General features: G+C 41.5%; 1 pseudogene; it reads right to left on the bottom strand.

The window, feature by feature from the left end:
• LOC148141046 (uncharacterized) overlaps positions 1 to 17,026 on the bottom strand; it is a 32,450-nt pseudogene extending 15,424 nt beyond the window's left edge.
• Positions 17,027 to 17,336: the final 310 nt, after the last annotated feature.

The following is a 17,336-nucleotide window of genomic DNA, read 5'->3' as shown; positions in this document are numbered from 1 at the left end:
TGGCCAGGGCTGCGAGCGGCTGCTGAGGCCATAGCTCTGAGGTTGGCTGGTACGTGAATTGGCGTTAGGTCGAAGCCAGCATAAAGATCCACCAAGAGCAGGTCAGCACAACCAAACGATCCTCCAACGTCCAATCACAATCCAGCGATGGTCTCCAGCCGCTCCGGCGACTCGCAACACGATCCCCGTGGTATCTCCCCTGCCAGCACACGTCCGCAGCGCTCCAGCAAAATATTAAACTGATAAGAACAGATACAACACTTGATCTTAGCCAAAATGAGAAAGGTGGGGGGAGGTTGTTTCAGAAAGAATTGCCAGATTTTCGCAAACCATACACCTGCCAATATACTCACATAGCCCAGCAGCTGTAAGTAAGGAGCTTACAATATTAAGATAAACAGGATCCTCTCAAACTATGGTGTTGAAAGGTGACCAGATAGGTACCTCCGAAGGACTATTGCCAGAAAAGGTACGAGGAACAGTGACTAGTAACTAATCACGGTGAGACAAGAAGTGCTGAATTATGCAAAGTGAGATTAGAGTGTCCAGTGAAGAGTGGAGAAGGCGTGATATGAGTACTGGGCAAACTCTCAGTGACAGGAATACAATTTGCCGTTACGAGTGATATAGCTGGTTCACAAGTAGGACTGCTGGCTGCTGTGGTTGAAAAGCCAGTGGAAATTAGGGCAGCTGAACTATTGCAGGACACACGTCCTGGAATGTTTCTTGTCTGTGTAGTAACCAGGTCACAAAGTCACTAGTTGAAACAGGAAAGATCAAAGAGTAAAGATAAGAAGGTTGAAGTGGCATTAGCAGAAACCCTGCTTGATCAGATGGTTGAGCCAGGAGCAGATAGATGACACAGCAGAGATCTTTATGTCAGATAAAATAACTGAGTTACAACAGAATGATCGAAATTTAGAGAAAATTTATCAAAAGGCAGACATAGATAAAGAAACTGAATGTATCTCTGAATGTTATTATCTTAAAAACGAAGTCTTAATGAGGAAACGGAGACAATCACATCTTCAGTCAGGTGAAAAATGGGCAGACGTTTATCAAGTCATATTGCCAGTGGGTTATGGGAAGGAGGTGTTCCGAGTGGAATTTGAGCTACGACGACGACGGGGGGGGGGGGGGGGGGGGGGGGGGGGGGTCACTTAAGAGTGAGAAAAACTCAATCTAAAATACAAAAAAACATTGTCACTGGCCTGGTCTGCACGAACGTGTAGTTAATTTTTGCCAGACATATCATATATGTCAGCTAATTGGAAAACCACGGACAGTAATAAAACCGGCACATTCACTTTCTATTCCTGCATTTGAGGAACATTTTACAAGAGTCTGAATTGATTGTGTAGGACCACTGTCTAAAACAAAATGTGGGAAACAGTATTTGTTAAAAATAATGGATGTGTCGACTAGATTTCCAGAGGTTGTTCCATTCAGAAATATCTCAGATAAACGATTGTACAGGAATTGCACATTATTTTCCCACTGGATACGGATTACCCGCAGAGATACAATTAGATCAATGGTCAAATTATACATCAAATGTATAGAAGGAAGTTATGGGCAGCTGAGGAATAAAACTACTCAAATATACCGTGTCCCATGAAGAATTGCAAGGTGTGCTACAACGTTGGCATCAGATATTAAATACCATGTTGAGGTATTGTGGCCAAGACTATCCAGATGATTAGCAGAAGGAAGTTCCATTTGTACATTTTGCGATCAGTGGTACATTAAAAGAATCAAACAGATTCAGCCCATTTGAATTCGTTTTTGGACATGAAGTGAGAGGATCACTATGTTGATTATGGAGAAATTGGCACATAAGAATTCACGGAACACTTATTTGGACTGTGTGTCAAATTTTAGGGAATGACTACGTGGAGCGGGGAGTTGGCTAGGCAGGATTCAAACGTATTACAGCATGCAATGAAACGGGAAGCAGACATGAAATCAAAAGCTCACCATTTTGCTATTGGAGATAAGGTCTTAGTGTTACTCCCAGTGATAGGTGAAAATTTAAACGCAAGGTTTAGTGGATCTTATCAAGTCGAAAGGAGATTGAGTGAGGTGAAAAACTTGATAAGGACGCCAGACAGAACGAAATATCATAAAGTGTCTCATTTGAATGTGCTGAAAAGGTATTTTGATAAGAAAGCAACAGAAGAATGTGTTCTTGCTTACAACACAGAAGGAACAACCAAATTGAAAGGATTCTGAATTGGATATCACTCAAAATAAACTTAACAACGAGGTACTTGTCAAAAATTGGGAAACTTATTGAGTTAGTTTCCTGAGGGAAATGGAAATGACATGAAGGAGTTGTTACTATCACATGGGGACATATGCAGGAATAAGTTGGAAAGTAATATACGTGATGTAGAAAGAGGCGATGTTGTTCCAATTTAGCAACGTCCTTATAGGCATAACCCTCTAATGTTGGCACAGGTTCAGAAGGAGATTGAAAGCATGCTCGAAGGTGACATAATCAAAGTGAGTTGCAGGGTGTGGAGCTCATCCATAGTAATGGCGCCCAAACCAGGTGATACCCAACGGTCACGCGTGAACGATTACAAAGTCAAAGCAGTAACAAAAAGTGAATACATATTCGATTCCACATTTTGAAGACAGTATTAAAAAGGTGCAATAAGCAACTTATATTTCTCAGTTGGACTTGCTCAGAGAATACAGACCTTTATCAGAAGAGTGATGGTAATTTCGGCTTTGATAACTCTGAATGGACACTATCAGTTTAAAGTTGTGCCATTTAGTAAAAAGAATGCGCCAGCCACATTTCAGAGACTAAGCAATAAGGTCACTGCTGAACTATCTAACAGTGTCGTACACATAGATGATCTGTTAATTTTTAGTCATACATGGAAGGAACATTTATAACATTTATCAGACTTGTTGGATCGACTTTGGAAGGCATGCTTGGTGTTAAACCTGGTAAAACTGAATTTGCTAAAGTGCAATGCACCTTCCTAGAAAATGTTATTGGATGTGGACAACCAGCCCATGGGATCGCAAAAACAAAGGTAATTGGGGAGTTTCCACACACGATCATCAAAAAAAAAAGCAGCCCTGTGGTTCTTACGGTAGAGTGAATTTTATCAAATATTCATACCAAACTTTTGCAGAGAGGCTGCTCCACTGAGTGAATTCTTAAAGAAAGGCAAGAGGTTTCAGTGGACAGAGAACTGTCAAAAGGCATTTAACAGTCTGAAAGTTGTGTTAATCACTGCCCTAGTATTAGCCACGTTTACTTACGCAACGTCATTCGAGGTAGCCATCGAGATAAGTGACTGGGTGTCAGTGATGTGCTTTTGCAAGAAGATGACGAGAAAAATGGAAAGACCTTTCGGATATTTCTCCAATAAGTTGAACATTCATCAGGAGAAATATTCGAGAGTTGAGACGAAGACTTTGAGCTTGGTGTTGGCGTTACAGCATTTCAATGTTTATTTTACCAGTAACGTAACTGAGATAACCATATACACTGACCAGAACCCATTAATGTTTATGGAAAAAATTAAGGTGAAAATTGCCAGGCTGCTTAGATGGAGCTTGTTGCTCCAGCCATTCAATCTGCAAATTGTGCATGGGACAGGACGAGAAAACTTGATTGCTGATGTATTGTCGAGGCTTGAATGTGAAATGGAGGTGTTTGGTGGCACGAGTAAAGCAAACTGATACAAAATGTGGTAGTGCATGTAAGCATGCTTATTGTCAATGTGATGTATATGTACGATGTGGACTGCTCGCAATATAGCATTAAGGAGTTTTAAAATAAATCCACCTTTATATCTAGATGTTTTTTTTAGGGTGAGGGTTTGATGGTGAGGATCCTTTAACAACGTTATGTTGTCCTTGACTTTATTTTTCAGAGAGGTCGTAAAAGACATAGAATCTGAGAAGCCTGGGTTGAAAGGTATCAGAGTCAGTTTGATTATAGTTAACTGATACTGCCGCAATCCAGAAGGCTTTCAAGTTTAAGAAAAAATACTTGCTTAATGAAAGGAGAGTGGCTGGTTCTCCCAGCTCAGTTTACCTCTGGTTTGGTTTGGTTTTTAGCAGTAGTGAAAACGCTGCTGCGCCCAAAGAAGCAGGTCCAGGCTGGTACTTTCTCTCTCTGACTTCTCTCCTGTAAAACCCAAAGTTTGATTTTACTTTTTGTGCCACGGAATATTTATGGGATTATTGTAACTATTTGGAACAACATCATTAAGTTGGGATAATTGGTCGTGTTTTCAGATTGGTTAAGTTATTCTGTGTTATGTTCTCTTTTGTTTGGGTTTCTGTCGGCAATCCTGTGAATAAATTTTGTCTTATTTAGAACTGAGTTGTTTGACCAGTGGCATCTGTCCTGAAATAGCCACTTTATGCATATTTAAAATAGCTAGAAATGTTAAGGTCTGTGCTACTTTCTTGAAATGTTTTGAGGAGTCTGGCCTGCTCCATAAGAGCATAAAAAATAAACATACCAAGGTCATCATCCATAACAGCAGGAATGTTCCGAATACAGTGAAGTCTAACATGCTGGATTTCCTTTCATTTTCCATCTCTGGATCTTCCTTCCTCCCTCTAACTCCTTGTCAGATTTTGACGGTTTCTACTGGCTTTTAAATGTGTCCTAAAGTCACAGCATTCAGCAGCAAGATCAATCATATTGGAAGTAGTGGGGTCAAGTAGCAGGTAATCCAATTCAATGCAAGTAAAGTTTATCTACATTCATTACAAATTTTTAATCATCCCAATTTCATATTGCGGAGTCAGCCACGTGACCGAATATAAAACATGGTTGAAGTGCAAAACACCAGTAAATATCATCAGCTCTAAATTTCTCGTTGGAACATTTTGCACTCATTTTCTTGAAGAAAGTGTACATGGAACGATCGAGCAACTGTGGACAGGAGTATTGGTGGACGCACGAGTGAGGAAGTAGGGAAAAAAGACACAAGGGTTAGTAATAAGAAAGTTATTGGAAAATTAAAAAGAATGATCCGAATATGTATCACGTCAGTGTTAAGTATCAGTCGATCTGTACATGACATTGCTACCAGGTAGTGAGCTTTATATCTGGAGAAATTGCGTTTACTCCGGTACAGGATCACAATAATTATCTCGTCAGCTATAACATTATAACCAACAGAAAACGAGAGCTCCCACAGATTGTAAGAAATTAGTGAATTCTTCAGTCATATGGGGTGAACCAGAATTGATTTCTCGACTTGCGATAGCTGAGAGGGATCTGAATATGACTGTGGCTCGAAGTGTGCAATTTAAAGGAAAGTGCTAGTTGATTATCTCGAGGCGTAAACGAGCAGAGAGGTGATGTAATTTAATAAATTGCAAGGAAGCAAACAAAAATAAGAGTAAGGAGCGAGCAGTTACGTTTTTGGATTGAAAGTACCGAGAAAGAGACATATTGGAAGGCTTTGTTGTAAATTGTCAAAGTGACCAACAATGACATGACCATTCGCCTGTGGTTGGATCCATGAAAACGGGCGTCGATATCTTGTGAGGAAAATGCTTCGAGTGATCAGGTTATGTACAGAGACCCGCAGGTATGCCCGAAGATGAAGAAGACAATGGTGACACAACTTATTGCACTGACAGTTTAGGGTGTAGGTTTGCTCGCTGAGCTGTAGGTTTGATATCCAGACGTTTCATTACCTGGCTAGGTAACATCACCAGTGGCGACCTCCAAGTGAAGCGAAGCTGTTGTCTCCTGTTTTGTATTTATATGTTTGTCCTGGATGGGATTCCTGGGGTTTGTGGTGATGTCATTTCCTGTTCGTTTTCTGAGGGGTTAATAGATGGGTGACTGTCTTTGGGGAGTTTGCACATTCCCCCGTCTCTGCATGTTATTCCTCGCGGTGTTCTGGTTTCCCCGCACAGTCCGTAGATATGCAAGTTAGGTGAATTAGCCATACCAAATTGCCCATCGTGTTCAGGAATGTGCAGGTTAGTTGCATGAGTCTGGTGAAATATAAAATAATAAGATAGATCAATGGGTCTGGTTGGGGCCCTTTTCGGAGGGCCTGTGTGGATTTGTCTGGCCAAATGGCCTGCTTCCAACTGTAGGGAATTCTATGAAATATATAAATACATTAAATATCACGATGCAAACATACACTGCTGCATTGTATTTCAGTCCTTTTACTCCTCCCGTTTCTCATTCATGTCTCGCCATTGCCTCAGTATCACGTTTTATTGTCCTGACACATGCAAAATGTTTAAACCGCATAGCTGCAATAATAAACTCCAGTTCAATACTCCAGTGTGATCAGTATACATAATTGTTTCGAACACATTGCTGGCAATATAAATGTTGAAATGCTGTAACGCCAACGCCAAGTTTAAAGTCTGCTTCTTAATTGTTGAACATTTTTATCTGTGGATGTTCAATTTCCTGCAGTAGTATACAATAGATCTTTCCAACTTCTCGTTGTCTTCCTGTAAGAGGACAGCATCAACATCGACAGCATCTTTCTCGCATCAATAACCACCTTGAATGGCTTTGTGTAATTACCTTTGGCTAATACTGGAACAATGGTTAACACAGCTTTCAGGTTGTCAAATGCCTTTTGGCAGACTACCGGCCACTGAAACTAATTGCTGTTGTTCAGTAGTTCAGTGAGTGGACCAGCCACATTGCTAAATTTTCGTATAAATTCATAATAAAACAGATTTAATCTTAGGAATCATGATACTGGTCTCTTCGTCGATGGCATGGAAAACACGCCAATTACTTTTGTTCCTATGTTCCCTGGGGCCATTTGCCAATATCCAATAATATGGCCCAGGATGATGATTTGGACTTCAGCAAGTTCATTCTTTCCTGATGAAGGCTCTGGCACGAAACATCGATTTTCATGCTCCTTGAATGCTACCTGACCTACTGTGCTTTTCCATCAACACACTCTCGATTCTGTTCTTCAGTATCTGTAGACCTCATTTTCTCCCAGGTTTATCACCAAGCCTGCTTCCCGAAGTAAATCGAGTAATTCTGATAAATGCTGCAAATGTTCTTTCCATGTGTGACGAAAAACGACCACGTCATCGATATCTTCCACACAGTTAGATAATCCAGAGATAACTTTATTTGTTCGTCTTTGAAATATGGAAGGGACGTTTTTCATTCCATATAGTATAACTTTAAATTGATGCAGTCTATTTGGTGTTAGAATAGCCGAAATTGTCTTCGTTCTCTTGGATAAATGTAACTGCCAGTATCCTCTGAGCAAGTCCATTTTAGAAATATAAGTTGATTGTCCAATCTCTTCAATACAGTCTTCCAAATGTGAAATTAGATATGAATCAGACTTTATAACTGCATTGACTTTGCGATAGTCCATACATAACCATTCGGTACCATCTGGTTTTTATACCATTACAATGGGCGAGCCCCTGTCACTGCAACTCACTATGATTATGTCATCTTGGAGCATGTGTTCATTCTCTTTTACAACCTAGGCCAACTTTAGAGGGTGAAGTCGACAAGGCTCTTGCTTAATTGGAAGAGTATTTCCTACATCCACATCGTGCATAATTAGTTTGGTGCCTCGACGTTTATTCCCACACGTCTCTCCATACAATAGCAATAACTCTTTTAGGTCCTTTCGATTTCCCACTGAAAGGTAACTCAACACTTTTATCTCAAGTTTTGACAACTTCCTCACTATCAGATTTAATTTGAGGAATGTCTAATTCAGAATCCTCTGAATTAGGTTCTTCTCTCTGTGCTGCAACCACTAACATATACCCCTGTTGCTTTCGTTTCCTATCAATATACCTTTTAAGCATGCTCACATGACACAGTCTGAGAGATTTCTTTCTGCCTGGAGTCCTTATCAAATAGTTCACTCCACTCAATCTCCTTTGGACTAGATAAGTTCCACTAAACCTTGCTTTAAAGGTTCATCTATCACTGGAACTAACATGAACACCTTATCTTCGATAACAAAATGGTGAGTATTGATATCATGCCTGCTTCCCGTTTCATTGCATGCATTGATATTTTTGAATCCTGCCTAGCCAACTCATCTGCTCTATTTAATCGTTCTCTGCAATTTGACAGATTGTCCAAATGAGTGGTCTCTGAATTCTGACTCACCAATTTCTTCCGAATTAATTTCATTGATCCTTCCATTTCATGACCCCAAAATAATTCAAATTTGGTCGATTCATTTTGTGCACTTCTCATGGCAAAAAGTACAAACATAATTCCTTCACCCCAATCATCTGCATCGTCTTGACTATAAGCCCTCAACATAGTTTTAAACATCTGACAACACCTTTCTCGCGCTCTCTACGATTCTTGATGGTCCGAAGGGATTTTGATTTGGTTTATTCCTTCGCTGTGCGTAATCTGTTTGAATAATTTTGATGTAAACTTTGATGTTTGGTCTGATTGTATGTCTGTGGGTACTCCGTATCTCGTGAACAAAATTTGAGTAACACTTCTATAATCTTTTTAACTGTGACATTCCAGAATGGAATGACCTCGGGAAATCTAGTGGACAAACCCATCATTGTTAACAAATGCTGTTTTACTTGGGGGTACGACTTAAAGATTCTCGTAAGAGCTTCTTCAAATTGAGGATTCTGTACTAAAGGTGCGGGTTTTATTACTGACTACGTTTTTTTTAATTACCTGGCAGTTAGAACATGTCTGGCAAAGTTCAACGACATCCTTGTGCAGTCCAGACAAGTAAAATTGTTTTTGCATTTTAGCTTCAGTTTTCCTTAGTCCTAAATGACCTCCTACTGGTAGTTCATATGCCACCCACAACACCTCCATTCTATAACCCACTGACAACACGACTTGATGTATTTCTGCACATTTCTGATCTGCCTGATTATACGATGGTCTCATTTTCTGACGGAAAGAGGCAGCTCCAACTCCAGCATGACTTCCCATTCCAGCAGCTTTTCCTTGTTCAATTTTTGTAAAACTCCTAAAGTCACTTCTTCCACCCCCAAAGCTCTCGTGGTGACGGAAAGAGCCGTTACAAAAAGCACGACTTTAAACAACTGCGTTCACAACTCAGAACAAAAGACACTAACACCTACCACTTGCTGCCTTTGAGTCTAACAACCTGTACCCCAAACTGTAGAATAAATACTGCACAGCAGTCTCAATCTGTTTTCGAAGAGGCCAGACCCCCTCAAAACATTTCAAGAAGGTTGATCACAACCGAACTTGCGTAGATGTTTTAAGGAGATGTAAGATGGATATTCCAGAAATGATGCAGCTGATCGATCCACTCAGTTTAAACAAAACAGAAATTATTTACAGATTACCAAATGTAACACAACAAAAGATAACACAATATAAAACGCAACCCTTGGCAAAAAGTTAAATTCAAACTCAGGTTATTGCAGAAGAGATTTTAAAGAGAACGTTTCAGCCAGCAACATTTGTTGGATCAGGGAAACGTTATCCCCCAGCAGCTTTCTTTGACGAGCAACGTCGAGCACAATGCTTAAAAAAACCCAAACAAACCCTGAGAACTGGCCACTTCCCTTTCATTGTGCGATTGTTGCTATAAAAAAAATCCTTCACGTCTTTTCCCCAATTATTGCCTTGGACAGTATCTGTTAGTCATTAGCAAAGAATCCCAAAGCGCAGACAAATCAGAACCTCTGCCTTTCACAACTCCAGATGATTGCACATATAATCTTTCACTATAAATTCTATGTCCGCTAATCCTACCTGACTAGCTACTTGACGAAGGTGCAGCTCTCTGAAAGCTTGTACTTCCAAATAAACCTGTTGGACAATAAGCTGGTGTTGAGTGATTTTAAACTTCGTCCACTCCAGTACAACACTGGCAGCTCCACATTGTAAAAAAAAACAAGAAAGGAATAACCATTTTAAAAGAGCAGCATTTCCAGAATATGGACACAAAGTTCCCTTTGACGTAGAGGGTCTTGAGGCTGTTTTCGTTACAGAGCAGAAGGATGAGAGATGACTTAATAGAGACATATAAGATAATCAGACATATAAGGTAAGTTGTCCTTGTTAGCGTCCTGGTAGTCAACATGCACTCCCTCGCCTTGTTAGTCAACCCAAAATGCATTGTGTCACACCGTTCAATCTCTCTAGCTCCATTTACAACTGTTCAGCATATTGACCAGTCCATCTTTATTAGAACATTGATCATAGATCCCCCATAGAACATTACAGTGCAGCACAGACCATTTGGCCCTCGATGTTGTGCCGACCTGTGGAACCAATCTTAAGACAATATCACCAACACTATTCAATTTTATCCATATATTTATCCAATGACTACTTAAAGACCTTAGGTTTGGCGAGTCTACTATTGTTGCGGGCAGGGCATTCCATATCCTTACTACTCTCTGAGTAAAGAACCTACCTTTGACATCTGTCTTATATCTGTCACCCCTCAATTTAAATCTATGTCCCCTCGTGCTCGCCATCACCATCCAAGGAAAAGAAACTCTCACTGTCCATCCTTACTAACTCTCTGATTATCTTATATGTCTCTATTAAGTCATCTCTCATCCTTCTGCTCTGTAACGAAAACAGCCTCAAGACCCTCTACGTTTCCTAATTAGACCTTTCTTACAACCAGGCAACATCCTGGTACATCTTCTCTGCATCTTTTCCAACGCTTCCACATCCTTCGTATTATTGTCCGAAAAATGAAAGGTATTTTGTCTTTGCCATTTACTTCCTACGTTATTACAATTTGCATTCTCTTGTAAGTCAATAGTACTGAAGAAAAACAGCGAGAAGTCCAACACTCAGCCTTTTAAAACGCCAGTGAACACAGTCGTCCAGACACAATAACACCATTCCAATATTGCCCTCTAATTTTCTGGATCCAACTTGCCAAATTGAACTCAGAGGCCCTTTGCTTCTTAACCAATCTGCCATGCGGGAGCGTGCCGCTGAAGTCCATGTCGGCTACATAAACTGCACCAGTCTGATTTACATACCGAGACACTTCCTGGAAAAATGTAAACAAACTATAACATCGAACATAGAGCAGTACAGTACGGATCCTTCCGCCCTTGATGTTATCCTGACCTTTTATCCTACTCTAAGATCAAACTAACCTAGCAACCATTCATTTTGCTATCATTCCTGTGCCTGTCCAAGTTTCTGACCCTACCAACACGCCTGGCAGTGCATTCCACGCACCCACCACTCTATGTGTAAAGAACCGACCTCTGACATCTCCCCTAAACCTTTCTCCAATCACCTTAAAATTATGCCTCCTTGTTATAGCCATTTCCGCCTTGTGAAAAAGGTCTCTGGCTATCCACTCAGTCTGTGCATCTCATCATCTAGTAGACCTCCATTAAATCAACTCTTATCCATCTTCATTCCAATGAGAAAAGACCCATCCCCCTTAATCTTTCTTCATAAGACATGTCCTCCAGTCCAGGCAGCAAACTAGTAAATCTCCTCTGCACCCTCTTGAAAGCTTCGACATCCTTCCCATAATGAGGCATCAAGAACTGAACACAATATTCCAAGAATGTTCTTACAGGGGCTGTATAGAGCTGCAGCATTACCTCGCGGCTCTTGAACTCAATCTCTCTGCTCATGAAAGCCAGCACAGTACACGCCATTTTAAAATACCCTACCGCCTTGGATGACACCATTGAGGAATCGATGGACATGGCCCCCAAGATCTCTCTTTAACCCTGTTATATGCATTAAACTTTTGCCTTCCAAAATGAATCACTGCACTCTTTTCCAGGTTGAAATCCACCTGCTACTTCTCAGCCCAGCTCTGCATCTTGTCAATGTTCCGTTGGGACCTTCAACAGCCTTACACATTATCTGCAACTCCACCAACCTTCACGTCATCGTTAAAATGATTAACCTACCCTTCCACTTTCTCATGCAAGTCATTTACAATATTGACAAAGAGCAGAGGTCCCAGAACAGATCCCTGTGGAACACCACTGGTCACCGAGCTCCAGTCTGTATAGTTTGAATCTAATACCATCCTCTGTCTTCTATGGGCCGGTTAATTCTATGTCCAGACAGCCAAATGTTCCCTGGATCTCATGCCACCTTACGTTCTGAATGAGCCTATCGTAGTGAACCTGATCAGACGCCTTGCTAAGATTCAAGTACACCACATCCATGCTCTACCTTCGTCAACGTGTTTTGTGACATTCTCAAAGTATTCATAAGGTATGAATTACCCCTCACATGGCCAAGCTGACTATCTATAATCAAGCTATGCTTTTCCAAATAATCATAAATTCTGTATCTCAGATTCTTCTCCAATAGCTTGCCTGCCACCAATATAAGACTAATTAATCTTTTATTCCCAGAGTTATGCTCATTCCCATTCTTGAACAGGGGAATAACAGTTTCCATCCTGCAACCATTTGGTACTACTCCAGTAAGAGTGAGAATGTAAGGATTCTCATTAAAAGTGCAAGAATCTCTTCCTTCGCTTTCTGTAGAAAACTTGGGTATACCCCATCTTGTCCGGGGAATTAACTATTCTCTTTTTTTTTTCAAAATTTCCTGCACATCCTCCTTCTTAATACCAACCCATTCGAGAAATAAGCCTGCTTCACGCTGCCTCAGAAACGTCATGGTCCCTCTCATGAATGAATACTGAAGGAAAGTATTCATAAAGGATCTGTCCTACCCCCTCTGACTCAAAGCACAATTTCCCTGCACTATCCATGATCGACCCTTCCCTCACACTGGCAAATCTATTGTTCCTCATTTAAGTGTATAAAGATTTCCTTTGTCCTTCCCTTCTCGCTCTCCTTAGTCAATTCTTCAGATTCCTTCCTGGCCAACTTGTAGACTTCGAGATCCCTTTCGGATTCTTCCTTCCTCAACCGTAAATAAGCTTTCTTCTTCCCCCTGTCATCCTTCACCCTTCCTTGCCTCAGTCGGGCAAGTCTATCCAGCACTCACAGCAAGTGCTCCCGAATCAACCTCCACATTTCTGACGTAAGTTTCCCTGAGAATATCTGTTCTCAATTTATGCTCCACAGTTCCTGCCCAATAGCATTTTAAACCCTCCCTCCCTCAATTAAATACTTTCCCAAACCGCCTTCTCCAATCCCTCGCCTTCTGTAAAAGTCAGCGAGTTGTGATCACTATCATCGAAATGCTCTCCGACCGAGTGATCTGACACCTGACCTGGTTCGCTGACAAGCACCAAATCCAAAATGGTCTCCCCTCTCGTCCCCATATCCACTTATTGATATAGGAATCCTCCCCGAGCACATCTGACAAAATCTGCTCCATCCATACCTTTTGCTGCGCTAAAGGGGGGGAGGGGCGGGGGGTGGGGGGGGGTGGGGTGGGGGGGGGGTGGGGTTGGGGGGGAGGCGGCGGTGGCGGTGCGGAGGGGAGTGGTTTGCAATCATTATTAGGGAAGTTGAAATCACCCATGACAACAACCATGTTACTTAGGCACCTTTCCAAATTCTGCCTCCCCATCTGGTCCTCCGTGTCTCTGTTGCTATTTGCTTTCCTTTCCTGTTTCTCACTTACATTCATAATGACTCAGTAGAGAAACCCACCTCGATTACCTCTCTGCAGCCGTTATGCTATCCCTGACACCATATGAACTTTCACGAAGTTATGCTGACTATCCATGATTATTCCTTGCCTCTGCAACTGTACATTAATTTACTCCATCATACATTATTTTCCAATAGCTTCCTCACTACTCGGAGTAAACTCACTGGACTGTATTTTCTGGGTTAATCCCAACCACCGTTCTTGAACAACAGCGTCACATTAACTGTAATTTGGCAGCAAACGAATGGCCAGAGATCGTTTTAAACGTGATTTTGGAGCCCTTGCAAACCCCTCCTTTCTTGTAGTAGTCTGGGATGTATATCACCTCGATTTATGGAATTTCAAACTCGCTGTCGCAGTTGATATCACCTTCCACATAATACGAATTCCCTCAAGCATATCAGATTCCTCTTTGACTCCTATACCTATATTGTCCATCTAACTTGTGAATTCAGATGGAAAAATTCACTTCAAAGTTAAATTTTGTCATCTTGTTCCACATAGATTTCTATATTGGTCCTCAATGGGCTCCGTTGTTAATTTCTGCTGCTCCTAATGCAATTATAAAGCGGCTTTTAATTTTCTGTAATGATACCAACTGCGTATTTCCCATGCCCCTCTTCTCTTTCATTTTTTAAAACTAACCTCTGCACCTTATGCACGCCCGCTCATCATCCACTCTTTTGACCCCTCAGTATCTGACATAAACCTCCTCTTAAAAAAAACTCATCCAAATTCTGTCCAAAGCATAATAAAGGTTTAGAACTCTCTTCTACAAACCGCTGTAGATGTAAGATCAGTTGTCAATTTTAAATCTGAAGTACTTATTTTTATTCAAAAACAGAGGTTTTTGGGGGGACATGAACCAAAGTTAGGAGTTACCTCACAAGTATCCATGATCTTATTGAATGACAGAACAGACTCGAGGGACTGAATAGCCCACTCCTCTTCCTATGTTTATACCAATAGACATGCAGAAGTCTCTGGATTTTTTGGTCCTAACCATTCGGTATTATTAACTTTAACATGACCAAATACATCGCAACGTACCTTTTGAGCGGCGAGGTTCCATTGCATGCTGTTCTCTCTGAACAAACTGCCACATCAATGCGAATAGTTTTTCAATGTCAATCCTCACAATTGTTTCACAATTCTAAAGTAAAACCTTAATCAAATTATCATTACAACTTTTAGTGATCCATGGAACTCTGTCCTAATCAAATGCCAGCGGCATGGTGGCTCAGTGGTTGCCACTGGTGGCTCACAAAGTCAAGGACACGGGCTTGTGGAACTTGCACGTTCGCTCCGTGTCTGCAAGGTTTTCTGTCAGGTGCTGCGGTTTCTTCCCATTGTCCAAAGATGTGTAAATTGGGTGGATTGTCAATGCTAAATTCCCCATAGTATTCAGGGATATGTAGTTTATGTGCAAGAGCCACTGGAATTACAGGGAGAAGGTCGGAGGATGCATCTGGATGGAATGCTCTTCAGTGGGCCAGTGGGGACTTGTTGGACCAAATGGTCTGTTCCACACTGTGGCGGTTCTATGAAGCTCTCCTTATAATCGAACACTTGGCAGCCTAGTCATATTCTGTTAAACCTGTGTTATACGTCTTCCAAGACTAATATATCCTTTCTGAGGATATGAACAATCCACTCGTGTCACCTCCTCAGACCTCGAAAATTTGTATCACAGAGATGGAGCTGAAAGCGAATTATACGTTTCACCGTTTACTCACATGAACAAAGTCCTTTTGAACTAGTTGTTTACTTATTTATGACAGACCGTTTTCTCATGGAACTAAATTTCCAACACTGTACAAAGATAAATGTGGAAAGTGTTCCCAGTGAAAAGCAGACCACATTGTGGGCAGTGAGTACAGCATAGTAAATTGAGTGAAGTTCAGGCAAGACTCTGCTTCATCTGGAAGATGTGTTTTGCGCTTTAAAATATGAGGAGGGTGGAAGCAAATGGGCAAATGCGATTGTGATTGTGTAGAAAGGTGTCTTAGGGGTGTTGGGAGGCGTTGAGAGTGGATAAGGACTGTGGCTGGGTGTCCCCGAAGGAATAGTTGACATGGCAGAGTAGGGGTATGCATGATGTGTTCTGGTATCCCTCTGGAGGTGGGGAAAATGGTGATCCATGGTCCTTTGGATATGGATGCTGACAGGGTAATAAGTTGGGATTGGGTACTCTATCAGTATGGTGAGCGTGAAGAGAAGTTGTAAGGGCGGAAAGTGCGGGAGATGGATCGGACTCAGCTGATGGCGCTGTCATCCATTCTCAGTTGAGGAAGAAGGTGGATTTTTGAGGCCCCCTTGTCAAATCTTGCAACATCAGAACAGGTGAACTGGAGAAGGTGGAAACGGGAGAATGGAATAAAGTCTTCATAGCAAACATGGTGTTAGGGTTTATAGTCTAGTTACTGTGGCAGTCGGTGAGTTTGTAATGGATATCAGTAGCCAGCCTATCCATAGAAAATCAGGGCAGCCCATTGTTTCTGCCTGCTCCTGACACACTCTCTACGTGGAGTGGATTTTTTCTCCACTTGAACTATCACTTATCATTTACACGTACGAATCTTCTGACACTGTGCCAGTTTCAGTACTTTCACTTCATGGCCTCCAACCACTTCGTCTTCACCATGGATGTACATTCCCTTAACACCTCCATCCCCCTGTCAGGATAGTCTGAAGGATGTCCGCTTCTTTCAAGAAAGAAATCATGGACTATTCGCATCCAGCACCACCTTCCACTGCTTGACCGAGCTGACCGTCACTTTGAACAACTTTTTCTTTAACTCCTCTCACTTTTTTCACATCAAACGAATGGTCAAGGGTCTGACATTGACCTCAGTTATGCTTGTGGCTTTGCTAGGTACGTAGAACATTTCTTGTTCCAGTCCTATTCGTGTCCCTCCCCGCAAATATTTCCCCAGTGCATCAGTCATCGAAGCTGCTCCCTTGTGCCATGAGCAATTGAAAAAGAAAAGATCAATTTCGCTTCCAACGTCCACCCTGCCATCATTTTCATATGGTATACTCCAGACGTTCCTTCCTCAACACGTCTGTTTCCATTTCTGGGGTATACTGTTCTTCACCATCCAATACGAGCGTCCAACTCCCACAGTTACTCTGAATATATATGCTCACACCCTGCTTTCTTGAAAGACTCCATTCTATTCTTTCAGTTTCCCTACCTTTTTCCCATTTGTTTCAGTGACGGTAGCCTGCACACGTACGCCTCAAAAATGTCCCTTACCCGAGTATTCCCGTCTACCCTGCTTGACAGGGCTAGCAGTGATGTCCGATCCATTTTCCACATTTCTGTCTTCACCCTGTCTCTTCCTGCCCACAACACCGTTTGCAATTGGTCTACTTCTCACTTACAAGCTCATTTGTGTCCATGTCAAACGGCTTATAAGCCACCGTTTCTGTCTTCTCCAGCGGGATGCCAGCATCAGACATGCATTCCCCTCTCCCCGTTTGTTAGCCTCCCCGTTGGTTAACTTTTACTTTAGCTGTGAAATGGCCTTGGAAGCCAGTCAGATAAGGTCAAATATGGAAGGTGGTAAATGTTATATCTGCCATCAATACCCAATGAAAGATTTTTAAAACAAGTCTTAATTAACCAGGTTTTATTTAAAAAAACAATCTTTTTTGGATGGAAGCGTTTGACATCATGATCTTCCAGTTAATACATTGCTTAAACTGATCACTGCAGGAAAATAGGTTTGTAACCTAATTTGTTCAGTGGGATGCAACGAATGTAACTTGA

This window comes from Chiloscyllium plagiosum, unplaced genomic scaffold, assembly GCF_037043375.1.
Source record: "Chiloscyllium plagiosum isolate Xiang-an unplaced genomic scaffold, Cpla_swu_hap1 HiC_scaffold_35, whole genome shotgun sequence".
Classification (NCBI taxonomy): Eukaryota; Metazoa; Chordata; class Chondrichthyes; order Orectolobiformes; family Hemiscylliidae; genus Chiloscyllium; species Chiloscyllium plagiosum.
This window is presented reverse-complemented; position numbering and strand designations above follow the sequence as displayed.